The sequence below is a fragment of the Stegostoma tigrinum genome, chromosome 13 (assembly GCF_030684315.1).
Source record: "Stegostoma tigrinum isolate sSteTig4 chromosome 13, sSteTig4.hap1, whole genome shotgun sequence".
In the NCBI taxonomy this organism is placed as follows: Eukaryota; Metazoa; Chordata; class Chondrichthyes; order Orectolobiformes; family Stegostomatidae; genus Stegostoma; species Stegostoma tigrinum.
Window position 1 is genome coordinate 55,765,516 of NC_081366.1, and position 15,898 is coordinate 55,781,413.

Here is a 15,898-nt window from a genome sequence, read left to right on the forward strand (position 1 = left end):
TATTTGCCTTCCATTTATCAGGACAACTCAAGGATGCCAAATTTTCATACTTTGCCTGTCTGCAGTAACTTGAGGGTGGCTGGGCATTTTTCAGGTCTGAATATGACAGCCTTTGGTTGATTTTCTAATTTTCACTATATGTACCGAACAATGATCAGATTAAGATAGTCATTGCTCTCTAGGCTAGCTTTGATGCATTTAATTGCTGCATTAGTTTTGCAAGAAGAGTAAATGGCCATTAGACTGCTAATAAAGCCAATATAATATCATGTGGAGTTTTATATATATCCATTGTATGCATTGACCGGTGGAATTAGGTTTGTAGTAAACAGAAGCAGAGAAAACATTCACAAATTCTCAACTAGCATATCGTGGAAAAGAAGATCATCAGATTGGCCCATCTTAGAAATGAACTTAAGCATGAGGTGGAACACATTAAGGCGTGTAATCTTTACATATGGCTACAGTTCTGAAGAAAAGTCATATCAGACTCAAAACGTTAACTCTGTTTCTCTTCGCAGAAGCTGTCACACCTGCTGTGTTTCTCCAGCATTTTCTCTTTTTATTTCAGATTTGCATCATCTGTAATATTTTGCCTTTCCAAAAGCTTTTAAAATGTCTGAAGACATATCATGTGACTTTGGCAAATTCATCTCCTGAAACTGAACAAACATCTAATTACAAACAGGACAACTAAAGTCAATTGTGAAATACACACATCCTATTTTTAAGGATATACCATCAACAAAAGGAACTTAACTTCACAGTTGGACTCCTCCTTCTGTTATACAAATGAACATAAAAATATCAAAACATAGCTGTTAGGTATTAGATGAATATGAAATTGATTTCATTAAATTTTCATTGTTTTGTTATGGCTCTTCTTCACAAACAAGGCATCTTAAGCACACAAAATGTGAAAAGATACAACATGGGGTGTTTACCAGCCTAACACACCACCTTATTTGGAAAAGGAAGTTTGATTTTATAAAAGGTCACCCCAGTGAGACAATATTCATGCCTGCCCTTAAAAGTAATGTTAAAAGCTGCTCTGAAAAAAAAATCTCCGTTATAGCTATTCACCATCCTAGCCAGATAATTAACCATTCCTTTGTCTGTCCAACTGCTCTTCTCTCTCTTTGGGCTCCATCCACACCTATCATTTACTTCTCACCCCCTCCCCTTCCCCCATCTTCTGCTTATAAACTGACATTTTCCGAGCTACCTCAGTTCTGAGGAAGGGTCACTCAACCCGAAATGGTAACTCTGATTTCTCTTAAAGTCAGAAGTCACTCGACACCAGGTTATAGTCCATCAGGTTAATTGAAATCACAAGCTTCCAGAGTGCTTTTCCTTAATCAGGTGAAGGAGGAGTCCACCAAAAGCTTTTGATTTCAAATAAACCTGTTAGATTATACCTTGGCATCATGAGACTTGTGGCTTTGTCCACCTCTGTCCAACACTGACACCTCCGCATCCTGATTTCTCTCCACAGATTCTGCCAGATCTGCTGAGCTTTTCCAGTAATTTCTATTTTTGTTTCACAACAGCTACTACTTGGTACATCATCCAAAAAGCCATCGAACCATTGTAATCATATTGTTTTTCTCCTTTTTGTCTGTATGATAACAAATCATTCATCAAAGCTTGCTGCTGGAATAATTTAAGTTGGAATTTAGAACATTAAAAACTTAGAAAATATATAGGTCTTACTTGAAAACACTTTGATCATGAACATTAATAGAAAACACAGCATTCTGCCCAGGGATCTGACAACATTTCCACTGACTGATCATAATGGGCAGCCTACAGATTGCATTCAAAAATTTCATGCTTGAAAACCCAAAACTAATTGTCCACCATTGGAGATGATTCCACAAGTGTACGGTAACTGCTTAATAATCCAAATGTTCACTATTCCTTTAGTGTCACTGAGTCACAATAGCATTGCACAGCTACCTAAACCAAATGCCCGTCAGTAGTTCCAGAAGACAGCCCACCGTCACCTCTCAAGGGCAACTAGGAATGGGTGCTAAATGCTGGTCAAGCTACAAAGACTACATGGCCTGAATAAAAAAAAAGGTTATACTACTGGCTAATTCACAATGGTCAATCACAATCTTAATTTGGGTAATTTAGTTTTGATCTTTAGGAGACGTATCTCCAAATGTAGCGATCTACTTTTCAGCAAACAAAATGGACATGTTCGAGTCTTGCTCTTCGTTTTGAAGAATTGGATGCATTGGGGAGCCTATGGATTCCTCTTCCTTTTTCCTTGGTGACACTTCAGCCAATTAGAGTTGGCTTGCCAACCAATCAGCTCCCTCTGCTCATGTAGTACAAATTGTTGTGATTGTTTCAAGCTTGGCATTCTTACATTTGCTCTGATAAGGGAAAGACAAACAGCTTTGGTGAAATTTTCAGCAAAATCAGATCCTTGAAAATTTGTACAAGAGATACATGACTAAACTGCTCTCTGTTTCCATTGGTATTTAAAAAGATTCTTCTGTTATAACAGTGAGCACTAATGACATCATCAGGGAATTGGCTTGTTAACAATCATGTGAGAGGCTCAAAACAGCATGAAATGTCAGGATTCCAAAAGCATCTCAGGTTAATGATTACATTTAATGAAGATAGTTCAACACCCTGGATTGGTTATGTTCTGTAACCACTTGGGGCCCATTTCTTGTAGCAAAAGTGATAGAGCTCACTGCTTAAGCAAAAATAATAAAAACAATAAATTCAACAGAAATAGAAGAAAAACTATATTTTTCAGTACTCTATTGATTTGACTGAATCATGGAATTTTGCAACTTTGGAGGCCATTCTGCCCACTGTGTTTAAGACAATTCTCTAAAAGAGCTATAGAATTGGTTCCACTACCTTGCTCTTTCCAATAGAACTGCATTACATTTTTAATGGTAAGGTATAATTCTTTCAATGCTTCGATTTGTAAAAGGGATTCTTTTGACATATTCCTTTTTTCATAATTCCACTCTTCAAAATAGATTCTACTGTGTATTGTTTGCAAAGTAAAGATTCTGTTACCACATATTAGTGAAATTTCTATGCACCTGCTGACAGAAACAATGGTGTATACTTGGTAGAGATGTTTTATAGGTTTAAATGCTGATAGTCCTAGAGCCTACAGCCTTTGTGGATCACCTGGGAGATATTTTATAATCAAAGCACAAACTGGAAGCCACAGAGAAGATGACTGAAAACCCCATGTTCTCCAGAGGGTTGTAATATAATAAAAGTCCGTGTTACGTGTTTCCTAACCACTGAGCCTATATTTGAGCAATGTTTGAGTGTAATTAAATTTGTAATTATTGTACATTTGCTTTGTACCAGACAGGAATCTGGGACACAGCAAATGTGTTTCAATTTGAATATCAGAACATTTCACTCCTCAATTTCACTGCTAGCTAAAATTGATATAAAGCAAACAGTTCTGACTTGTATTGTATATCCTTCCAATTTGAATTGACTGTAAGTTGCTTAGTTATTTATCAGAGTACTTTTGCTTTATAATTCGGGCCTGAAATTCAAAGTGTCTTCGCATGCAGTATCGTTGACATATCAGTTCTCAGTATTTTAATATATCTGCAACTGTTCCTTTTGGTATTATTCATGACACTTGAGATTTTACTTATTTTTTTACTATCAATGCATTTAAAGACAGTTTAATGGCTAATGCAGTGTATATTTTAAATCCTGTTCACAATAAGCATATCAGATTATGAAACAATAACATCATTTGTACAAAGTGCTTTTTTCACTATTATAAATATTTAAATATACTTTACCTTCACTATAAATTAATTACAATGGTAACTTAAGCCAAGGGGTTTACAGAGCACACATAAAGCATTTAAAACACAATGAGCTTTTGAAACGCATTTTCAAAGATTAGTTTTGACGGATGATGGAGATACAATTTACTGTCTGTGCTGCCTTGTGAATAATATTTCAAGATCAGCCAAGGTATCACAAAACCTCCTTTGATAATACTAAAGCTCATTTTGGCAAGATAGTAATGCCCACCAAACAAGTAAAATATCAATTCAGTGCTCAACAAAATTGCTTCATTAATTTTCTAATTATCAATTATTAACTCTACACAATTTCAGAAATATAAAATGCAAACAAGATTACAGTGCTTGCTACAGGTTTTGCTGCCCCTGTGAGGAAGCAACAAGGTAATTTATATGAAAGCTTTGTCATTGCTCCAAACTATTAATTGCACTATTGTAATAATGTCAACACTTTTCCTGAATTTTCACAGGAGATGTGCATTCTAGTGTACACTGGTTGCAGACATTTCAGATAATGACTCCTGCACCTGTTAACTAGACATCCTTTTATCGAGAATGTTTGTATAAATCTCAGATATAGTCTTCCAGCCTATTCATGCCATATAAGGACACGTGGAGGACACAAATAACTGAATGAGTCAAACAAGATAAATTTGAAGTCGCATCCAACAGATGAAGAGGCAGAGAGAGAGGTAGAGTTTATGTTTCAGGCTGCTGAAGACATTTTGGCAAATGGGGCCATTCGTAGAAGTGGAAATACTCAAGGAGTCAGAATTAGGGACCAGATATCTTGAAAGTTTATAATATTGGAGGAATGTAGACAGAAAGAAAAGGGCAGGACCATGGCGTGATAGGAACACAAGGTTTTAAATTGAGTACCATAAACTTCTCACAGGGCAGAAAGAGGTCATTGGCCTGTGAAGTCTACACTGACCCTATGAAGAAAATCCTTCCCAGACCCAGCCCTCCACTCTATCCCCATGACTCCCCCCCACCCAATATGCACAGACATGATGGATGAACAGGAATTGGTGAAGTCAGGTTATGAACAGTATTATTTCAACTGGGTTTACCATTGGTGAACACTGGAACAGTCAAGTCTGGAAGTAACAAAAACATAAATCAGTGTTTCAGCAGATGAGCTAAGTCAAGGGCAGAAATGGATACAAAAACAGAAATTGCTGGAAAAGCTCAGCAGGTTTGGTAGCATCTGTGGAGAGAAATCAGAGTTAACACTTCAGGCTTGATGACCCTTGCTCAGAAAAGAAATGGCCAACTTTACAGAGGTAAACATCGTGGTGATTGTTAATGGAGAGAATGTAAAAGTAAGAAGTTTCTTTGCTAGTCAAATAGGATGCCAAGATTTCAAGTAGTTTTGTTCCACCATAGACGATGACCAGAGAGAGCGATGGAGCCTATGCCTAGGATACAGAGTTTGCAGAGCAGACTCAAATACCAACTGGTTGTCCAAACTGGAGCAATGGACGAAGAATGTGATGTATTATCTGGACAAGCTAACACAGTCTATAATATCTGTAGAATGAGGTAAAATTATCACCTTTAGAAGAAAAAGCAGGAACATGACAGAACTGCAGAACAGCCGATGGGTCATTTAAGAACTGATACATGAAATGTATTTCCTGCTGTCAACATTACTACTTTAGAAATTCAACATATGATAAGTTGTAGAGACTTAATGAATGATAATTAATCTGCAGTACAATCCTTGACCAGCGTTGAATCCTGATCTCATGAGGGATTAAAGTCAGTTACTACAACTGACCTAATGCTGAACCATCCTCCCTAAACCCATGATATAAAATGAATCATTAAAGAATGTATCAGAGATAATGGGAACTGCAGATGCTGGAGATTCCAAGATAATAAAATGTGAGGCTGGATGAACACAGCAGGCCAAGCAGCATCTCAGGAGCACAAAAGCTGACGTTTCGGGCCTAGACCCTTCATCAGAGAGGGGGATGGGGGGAGGGAACTGGAATAAATAGGGAGAGAGGGGGAGGCGGACCGAAGATGGAGAGTAAAGAAGATAGGTGGAGAGGGTGTAGGTGGGGAGGTAGGGAGGGGATAGGTCAGTCCAGGGAAGACGGACAGGTCAAGGAGGTGGGATGAGGTTAGTAGGTAGCGGGGGGTGCGGCTTGGGGTGGGAGGAAGGGATGGGTGAGAGGAAGAACCGGTTAGGGAGGCAGAGACAGGTTGGACTGGTTTTGGGATGCAGTGGGTGGGGGGGAAGAGCTGGGCTGGTTGTGTGGTGCAGTGGGGGGAGGGGATGAACTGGGCTGGTTTAGGGATGCAGTAGGGGAAGGGGAGATTTTGAAACTGGTGAAGTCCACATTGATACCATATGGCTGCAGGGTTCCCAGGCGGAATATGAGTTGCTGTTCCTGCAACCTTCGGGTGGCATCATTGTGGCAGTGCAGGAGGCCCATGATGGACATGTCATCAAGAGAATGGGAGGGGGAGTGGAAATGGTTTGCGACTGGGAGGTGCAGTTGTTTGTTGCGAACCGAGCGGAGGTGTTCTGCAAAGCGGTCCCCAAGCCTCCGCTTGGTTTCCCCAATGTAGAGGAAGCCGCACCGGGTACAGTGGATGCAGTATACCACATTGGCAGATGTGCAGGTGAACCTCTGCTTAATGTGGAATGTCATGTTGGGGCCTGGGATGGGGGTGAGGGAGGAGGTGTGGGGACAAGTGTAGCATTTCCTGCGGTTGCAGGGGAAGGTGCCGGGTGTGGTGGGGTTGGAGGGCAGTGTGGAGCGAACAAGGGAGTCACGGAGAGAGTGGTCTCTCCGGAAAGCAGACAGGGGAGGGGATGGAAAAATGTCTTGGGTGGTGGGGTCGGATTGTAAATGGCGGAAGTGTCGGAGGATAATGCGTTGTATCCGGAGGTTGGTAGGGTGGTGTGTGAGAACGAGGGGGATCCTCTTGGGGCGGTTGTGGCGGGGGCGGGGTGTGAGGGATGTGTCGCGGGAAATGCGGGAGACGCGGTCAAGGGCGTTCTCAATCACCGTGGGGGGAAAGTTGCGGTCCTTAAAGAACTTGGACATCTGGGATGTGCGGGAGTGGAATGTCTTATCGTGGGAGCAGATGCGGCGGAGGCGGAGGAATTGGGAATAGGGGATGGAATTTTTGCAGGAGGGTGGGTGGGAGGAGGTGTATTCTAGGTAGCTGTGGGAGTCGGTGGGCTTGAAATGGACATCAGTTACAAGCTGGTTGCCTGAGATGGAGACTGAGAGGTCCAGGAAGGTGAGGGATGTGCTGGAGATGGCCCAGGTGAACTGAAGGTTGGGGTGGAAGGTGTTGGTGAAGTGGATGAACTGTTCGAGCTCCTCTGGGGAGCAAGAGGCGGCGCCGATACAGTCATCAATGTACCGGAGGAAGAGGTGGGGTTTGGGGCCTGTGTAGGTGCGGAAGAGGGACTGTTCCACGTAACCTACAAAGAGGCAGGCATAGCTGGGGCCCATGCGGGTGCCCATGGCCACCCCCTTAGTCTGTAGGAAGTGGGAAGAGTCAAAAGAGAAGTTGTTGAGTGTGAGGACGAGTTCAGCTAGGCGGATGAGAGTGTCGGTGGAGGGGGCCTGGTCGGGCCTGCGGGACAGGAAGAAGCGGAGGGCCTTGAGGCCATCTCCATGCGGAATGCAGGTGTACAGGGACTGGACGTCCATGGTGAATATGAGGTGTTGGGGGCCAGGGAATTGGAAGTCCTGGAGGAGGTGGAGGGCGTGGGTGGTGTCACGGACATAGGTGGGGAGTTCCTGGACCAAAGGGGAGAAAATGGAGTCCAGATAGGTGGAGATGAGTTCGGTGGGGCAGGAGCAGGCTGAGACGATGGGTCGACCAGGGCAGGCAGGTTTGTGGATTTTGGGAAGGAGATAGAAACGGGCCGTGCGGGGTTGGGGAACAATGAGGTTGGAGGCTGTGGGTGGGAGGTCCCCTGAGGTGATGAGGTCATGAATGGTGTTGGAGATGATGGTTTGGTGCTCGGGTGTGGGGTCATGATCGAGGAGGCGGTAGGAGGTGGTGTCGGAGAGTTGGCGTCTGGCCTCGGCGATGTAGAGGTCAGTGCGCCATACTACCACTGCGCCACCCTTGTCTGCGGGTTTGATGGTGAGGTTGGGGTTGGAGCGGATGGAGCGGAGGGCTGCCCGTTCTGCGGGGGAGAGGTTGGAGTGGGTGAGAGGGGTGGAGAGGTTGAGGCGGTTGATGTCTCGACGGCAGTTGGAGATGAAGAGGTCGAGGGAGGGTAGGAGGCCTGGGGGTGGTGTCCAGGAGGAGGACTTGTGTTGGAAGCGGGTGAAGGGGTCAGTGGAAGGAGGGTTAGGTTCCCGGTTGAAGAAGTAGGCATGCAGGCGAAGACGGCGGAAAAACTGCTCTATGTCCGACCGTGACTGGTATTCATTGATGTGTGGTTGTAGGGGGACAAAGGTGAGCCCCTTGCTCAGGACTGACCGTTCGTCCTCAGTCAGTGGGAGGTCTGGGGGGATGGTGAAGATGCGGCAGGGCTCAGTGTGGCTGTCTTCTCTGTGAAGATGCGGCAGGGCTCAGTGTGGCTGTCTTCTCTGTGAAGATGCGGCAGGGCTCAGTGTGGCTGTCTTCTCTGATGACATTCCACATTAAGCAGAGGTTCACCTGCACATCTGCCAATGTGGTATACTGCATCCACTGTACCCGGTGCGGCTTCCTCTACATTGGGGAAACCAAGCGGAGGCTTGGGGACCGCTTTGCAGAACACCTCTGCTCAGTTCGCAACAAACAACTGCACCTCCCAGTCGCAAACCATTTCCACTCCCCCTCCCATTCTCTTGATGACATGTCCATCATGGGCCTCCTGCACTGCCACAATGATGCCACCCGAAGGTTGCAGGAACAGCAACTCATATTCCGCCTGGGAACCCTGCAGCCATATGGTATCAATGTGGACTTCACCAGTTTCAAAATCTCCCCTTCCCCTACTGCATCCCTAAACCAGCCCAGTTCATCCCCTCCCCCCACTGCACCACACAACCAGCCCAGCTCTTCCCCCCCACCCACTGCATCCCAAAACCAGTCCAACCTGTCTCTGCCTCCCTAACCGGTTCTTCCTCTCACCCTTCCCTTCCTCCCACCCCAAGCTGCACCCCCCGCTACCTACTAACCTCATCCCACCTCCTTGACCTGTCCGTCTTCCCTGGACTGACCTATCCCCTCCCTACCTCCCCACCTACACCCTCTCCACCTATCTTCTTTACTCTCCATCTTCGGTCCGCCTCCCCCTCACTCCCTATTTATTCCAGTTCCCTCCCCCCATCCCCCTCTCTGATGAAGGGTCTAGGCCCGAAACGTCAGCTTTTGTGCTCCTGAGATGCTGCTTGGCCTGCTGTGTTCATCCAGCCTCACATTTTATTATCATTAAAGAATGTAATGTCAGGGATCCATCTCATAACTTTGTTCCAATAAACACAGATGGGAAATTATTTATACCAGAGCATGCAACTTTCATTAACACTGCCATTTTTTAATTGCAGTAATTTGTTTATAAAGAAATCTCCGAACAACCAAAGAGCAGTGTGAAAGAAATTAACCTTCTGTTGGTCTCCGTAGCAGTTTTTATTGATAACTGGGTATTTAAAGGAAGGCTCTTAAGCAGATACAAAAATATCCCTCAGTTCAAATCATACTCCCTGCACATCATCCGTTGTACAATTTCCAGTGGAAGAAGTCCTCACTATAGATGGAGTATTTTCCCTCTGTTTAATCTCTGTTATATTTAGCTTGGGGCAGTACAATGGCTACGTGGTTAGCATTGCAGCATCACAGTGCCAGGGACCCATATTCGATTCCACTCTTGGTCAAGTCTCTGTATGGAGTTTTCACTTTTTTCCTGTGGCTGCGCGTTTCCATCAGGTGCTCCGGTTTCCTCCCACAGTCCAAAGATGTGCAGGTGAGGGGGTTTTGTCATGCTAAATTTCCCATAGTGTTCAAGAATGTGCAGGCTAGGTCGTTTAAGCAGGGTTATAGTAATAGGGTAGGAGGTTGTGATGCTCTTTGGAGGGTTGGTGTGGACACAATGAGCCAAATGGCCTGCTTCCACTCCGTGGGTATTCTATGAAGTAGTTTGTGTACGAACTCAGGGTGCGAAAGAAAAGATGCGTTTCAGTTCTTAAATACAAATTCATCACACACATTTAGAAAACAGGACACTCTTAAAAACACAATAAGTAAGGAAAGGTGGAAATAGTTGAGACTTATACTGTCACTATATTATACCTCATTACTGAATTCCACAGCACAAGTGTCAGACATAGCCACATGGAATTTATCTGTCATTGTCTCAGCAGTAGAGAAAAGCCTATTTTGAACATTTCTGATTTGTTGCACCCATTAATTGGCATGACTTTTATAGTTATTTAATCTCACAAACATAAGGTTAAAAACTCCATTGTGGCTCTTAGTGAGGTTGGCAAATGGCACTGGGCCCTTTACTTTGGGTACCTTGTTCAGGCCTCAGGGTGAATTTTTGGCAAGAGAATAGCGGTTCCTGTCTTTGTTGATTGCATACCAATTGTCGATGTGGCACAAAATTGATTTTTCTATTACTGACAGAAACACCAAATAACAGGTTTCATAAGAATATTTCTTCATGTAGCTGAAATTATTTTCTTTTAGAAATTAGCTCAACATTTAGAGCATGAAGAAAACTATTGATACACCACCTTTTCTGGGTGGTGTGTGAAATCAAGTCAAATCTATACTGTTTGGATAGGCTGACTGCCGATAGCAGCCGTGGCATTTCAAGTGAGTTGCTTAGGGTTATGCAGATTTAAGGCAGTGAAACATGGCCAACTTGTGCATTCTCAATATGACTCTTCAGAACTGCTGGTGTTCATTTAGCCTGATGATAAAGCATTGACTCCATTTAGCATAGTGCTGCTATGTGGGGCATGTGGAGAATTTTCCCTTGAGATTACATATATCTTCTTGGCCAATATTTTGTCAAATATAGCTCCAGCCAAAGCAACATGAAAGAGTTATTTAAATCTACATGTTACTATATGAATGTGATGAAAAAAATTTGTTATTAAATCACACAGGAAGATATAATCGTAGTGCACAATATTTAGAATAGAAATTTTGAGCACTTAGTGTACTACTGAGATATTTCCAAATCAGTCATTCCACCTTCAATCCACCAGTTTTCTTTGAAAATCCAGTAACATCACTTGGGCCATTTCTGTTATTATCCATATTATTAGATCCCTTTCTTATCATTAGGATAGTTCAAACTTAAAATCTGAACCAGATACTCTTTAGTAGGATTATAAGCACACTGCCATAATAGAATGCAATGAAGAAAAAAAGAACATTTGCCAATTCATCCTAATTATCCATGTATCATGGGTAGTTGTTACATCAGTATTATTGTGAGAAAACAGTTTTATGCTTAAAGAGATCACAAATGTCACATTGTAATAGAATTACATTTATATCAACTGTGAAAAGGATAAATTACACTACACTAGCTTTATGTATGGTTTACAAACTAATAAGCTACTGTTTGACTGAGTATGAGACAGTGGAATGCTATAAATGCTGTAAAAGGAAGTGACAATGGTACAAGGTACAAGCTGGCTATGATAAATTGGAGAGTGTTACTTAAAGGGCTGACAGCGGATAGGAAATGGCAAACATTTAAAGACTGTATGATGAACTGGAATATCATTCCTGTCTGACAAAAAAAAAGAGAAATTACTATGGCTAACAAGCAAATTTATGGATAACATTAGATCCAAAAGAGGGACATGCAAATTGATCAAAGAAACAGCAGAACCGGAGGATCAGGAGCTGTTTAGGTTTCAGCAAAGGAGGACAAGGGATTGAATAAGAGAGGGAAAGTAGACTGTAATGTTATGGGGAACATGAAAACTGATTGTAAAATCTTGTCTGTGTATGTGATCAGAAAAGAGATTGGTGAAGACAAATGTAGTGAGAAACAGGGGAAGTTATAATGGGGAACAAAGAGATGTCAGACCAATTAAATATGTACTTTGGTTTTGTTTTCAAAAGAAAGGAAAAAAATAATGTCCCAAAAATGTTAGGGAACACGGGGTTTAGTGACATGGAGAAACTGAAGGAAATCAGTATTACTTGGAAAATGGTGTTGATAAATTGATGGGATAAATGATCAATAAATTCCCTGGACTCATTAATATACTTACCAATGTACTGAAGGAAGTTGCTCTAGAAATAATAAATGCTCTGGTGAACATCTGTCAAGATTCCACAGCCGCTAATAGTTTCAGTGGATTGGAGGATAACTAATATAACCTGAATATTTAGAAAAAGGTGGAAAGAGAAAAAAGAGAAGTAAGGATTGTTTAGACTGATATCAGCAATGAGCAAAATGCTAGAATCTATCATAAAAGATTTAATAGCAGACAGCTTGAAAAACATGACAGGATCAGACAAAGTCAGCATGAAATTAGAAAAGGGAAATCAGGCTTGGCAAATCTACTGGAATTTTTCAAGGATATAGCTAGTAGAGTTGATAAGAGGAGCCAGTGGATGTTACTTACTTGGACTTGCAGTAGGCTTTCAATAATGTCCCACATAAGAAACTAGCATGTAAAACTATAGTGTGTGGAATAGGTGGTAGGGTCCTTACATGGATAGAAGATTTGCTGCCAGACCAGAAACAAAGACTGGAAATAAACAAGTCTCATTCTGAGTGTCGGGTAGTGACTTGTGGGGCGCCTTAATGATGAGTGCAAGGACCCCGATTATTCACAATATTTATTAACAGTTTAAATGAAGGAACCAAATGTAATTTCTCCAAATTTGCAAACAACACAAAGCTGGGTCGGAGGTCAATGGTAAGAAGCATGGAGAGGTGCTTCACTGAGATTTGCACAAGTTGAGTGAGTGGACAAAGATGTGGTAAATGAAGTTTAATGTGTATAAATGGGAGTTTATTTACTTTGGTAGCTAAAACAGGAAGGCAGGTTATGGTGAATGGCAATAGTTTGGGAAGAGGGGAAGTGACAATGAAATCTGAGTGTCCTTGTACAACGGTTGCTGAAAGTAAGCATGTTGGTGCAACAAGCAGTAAAAAGGCAAATGGCATGTTTGCCTTCATAATGACAGGATTTGAGTACAGGAGCAGGGATTTCCTGCTGCAATTGTAAAAGGGACCTAGTGGCACTACGCCTCGTGTACTGTGTGCAGTTTTGGCCTCCTTATCTGAGGAAGGGTGTTCTGGCTGTCCAATGAAGTTTTACCAGACTGATACCTGGAATGTCAGGATTAACATATAAAGATAGACGGCATGGGCTGGGACCATATTCTCCAGAGTTTAGAAGAAAGAGGGAGGATCTCGTAGAAACCCATAAAATTCTAATAGGTCTAGATAGAGTCAATGCAGGAAGGATGTCCAGAACAAGGAGTCACAGTTTAGGGATGCTGGTTTGGTCATTTTGGAGTGATAAGAGGAAACATTACTTCACCAACAGAGCGGCAAGCCTGTGGAATTCTCTACCACAGAAAGTGGTTGAGGCATAAACATTGAATGTTTTTAAGAAGGAATTAGATATAATAGTTTAGAGTTAAGAGGATCAAAGGGTATGGAGAGAAAGTGGGAAAATGATAGTAAGTTGAATGATCAGCCAAGAGGTTCTTGAATGTAAATGAATTGTCCTGTGAGTGACATATTCCTTGTGCTTAATGTATTGGAGTTATCATACGCCATCAAGATGTGGAATGTTCAACAGACATAGCACTACGTATGGAACACAAGGAGAAATCTGCCAATTGTTTTCAATGCAGGTTCTAGTGTTTAGAACAGTCTAAGAGAACTGAAATTGAGCTGAAAAGTCAATATACAAATTCTGGTATTTTCAACTAGCTCTTCAAGGTATATTGAAAATGCCTTTGTGACTCATCAAATATGAGCAACCTGTAACTACTGACACTAATTTCAAAGTTTCATTGCAAAGGCCTGGATGCAAGCATAACATCTATCATTATTTTTTTTCACCGCAGGCTGATATAATTTATACTGAAGTTGTGTCAGATTGGAATTTTCATTATTCAAGTGGTAGCCAGCAGTTAAATGCTTGCACTCAGTTATGGCTAGTTATGGTATGACTTACAGATATAATAAAACAAATTTGTAAAAATGTCTTAAAAATAAAGTGGCAATCAGCTAAAGCTGCAAAACCTGCACCACTGTGCCTAGTTTCTCATTGCTACAGGTATTGTTTTACTTTCAGAATGACATCCCTACTGCATATGCACAATTTCCATTCTGGCTTTACTGGATGTCATTTCAGTAAAGGTGAAAAAAGGGCCTCCTTCACCCTCACTAGAAACAGGCAGTCATTGACAAGATTGGTCACCAAAGGTTTGTTATGATTCCAGGTGGGTACCAAATTGCTATGCTGCTATTAGGTGAGTAGGGATGAACTATTCCCTTTCTTAATTCAACCCTTCCCTCAGTTAGTCAAAACAAGGCTAATTTAAAATGGATCCCTTGCTTGTGCATATCTTGTCATAGCCATTAAATTGGGTGAAACCAGCAATGAAGCAATTGATTTTGAGGTTCTTCGCACTGCAAATTTGTTGACAGGTTTTTGTCCAGGTTCCTTTCTGACATTGAATTCACAGGCTAGATTCCAGCACTCAATACATCCAGAGAAAGCTTTTTTTAAAAATCTGTATTGTGAAGGCTCCAATGGTTGTCCTCAAACTGTGCCCATCAAGGAAGACTAGCCCACAGCAGCACACTAACACATAGACCAACAAGTACAGTTGTGTCTTAAGACTTTTTGTATATTGCAGGTGTGATAAATAGACATGTCTATAGTATAGGACATAATCCATGAGTAAGTAGTTAAACTCTTTAAGTTTGCCTGATTGAAGCTTGCCTGACACATTATATGTGTAACATTCCATGCATTCTATAATGGATCAAACCAAACACCCTCAAAATATACGAAGAAGATAGCATAAACCCCCAACTCTTTCTTACTTTAAAAGGTAAGTAAGAGATATTGTGTTTTTGATGCAATTCAATTTGTTGGTCTACCAGGCTTGAAAGAAGACATACATTATTTTTACATTATAGATAAAATACAAATAAAAGAAAGAAGAATTGGAATAACAACTTTATTGGAAAGCTTACCAGAACAACATATTATTTAACTACAAAACAGCAACTGTTTCAAAACTGTTTCAAAAACTGTTCAAATCCCATAAATACACCCTTAACAAAGGCAAATTCAGTAAAATAGATTGTCTCACCTGCAGTTCTCCAGTTCAAGGGGAAAGACCATCAAGAGAAAATTCTGAGATGGAGGAAGAACCCAAACATTTTGTCGTAATGGGGAAGATGTGTAGCAGCTTCCATATCAAGCTTCAAAACCTCACAAGCTACTGAAAGCTAAAACTAAAATCTTGGTTCTGTGGGAGTTTGACCCCATTTCTTCATGCTGCTTCTATTTTTTCAACTTTAAAAAATAACCCAAGGACACACAAGCTGTTACTTTATTGGCTTAGAACAGACCACTTCTACAGACAGCCTTGAATTGACATCTGCCGTCATCATAGCTATATGTCCTCTTTTAATAATCACAATTAGCAGTTCAATATGTCCAAAAGTAATCAAGTTATGATCTATTGTTATATTTCCCTTGCCCAAAAATGAAATATGATTCATTCTTATTTCATTGCAAAAGGAGAAAGCACAGTTAATTATAAATGTCAACACACTCAAACTTTCATTTTCCCAGTGCTGGTCAGTATTATCTTTTCAGTTCTAACTGGATCTTTTTACATACTGGACAGGCTGTCTGCAATTACATTTGATTTCCTAACAATGTGGGTGATAAAAGGTGGTATGGTTGAAGGAATAAATTCTAATAGAATGATCTGCCATCCTGAATCTTCATAATCTCACAGAAGTTAACAGGATGTGGCCAATATTGGCTGTGGTTTCTCTACATGTTCGAGAAAGACTGGATTTGTAATATTATAGTGGTGAATTCTGTGATTAGCTGTAACTCAGTTTTAATATTGGGAATTGAATG

General features: G+C 41.5%; 1 long non-coding RNA gene across 1 annotated transcript; it reads right to left on the bottom strand.

The window, feature by feature from the left end:
- Window positions 1-313: 313 nt before the first annotated feature.
- Window positions 314-15,234, bottom strand: LOC125458472 (uncharacterized). Its single transcript, XR_007248827.2, has 3 exons — window positions 15,114-15,234; window positions 12,035-12,143; window positions 314-2,384 (listed from the first exon to the last, which is right to left on the bottom strand). It is a non-coding gene; the product is annotated as an uncharacterized LOC125458472 (long non-coding RNA).
- Window positions 15,235-15,898: the final 664 nt, after the last annotated feature.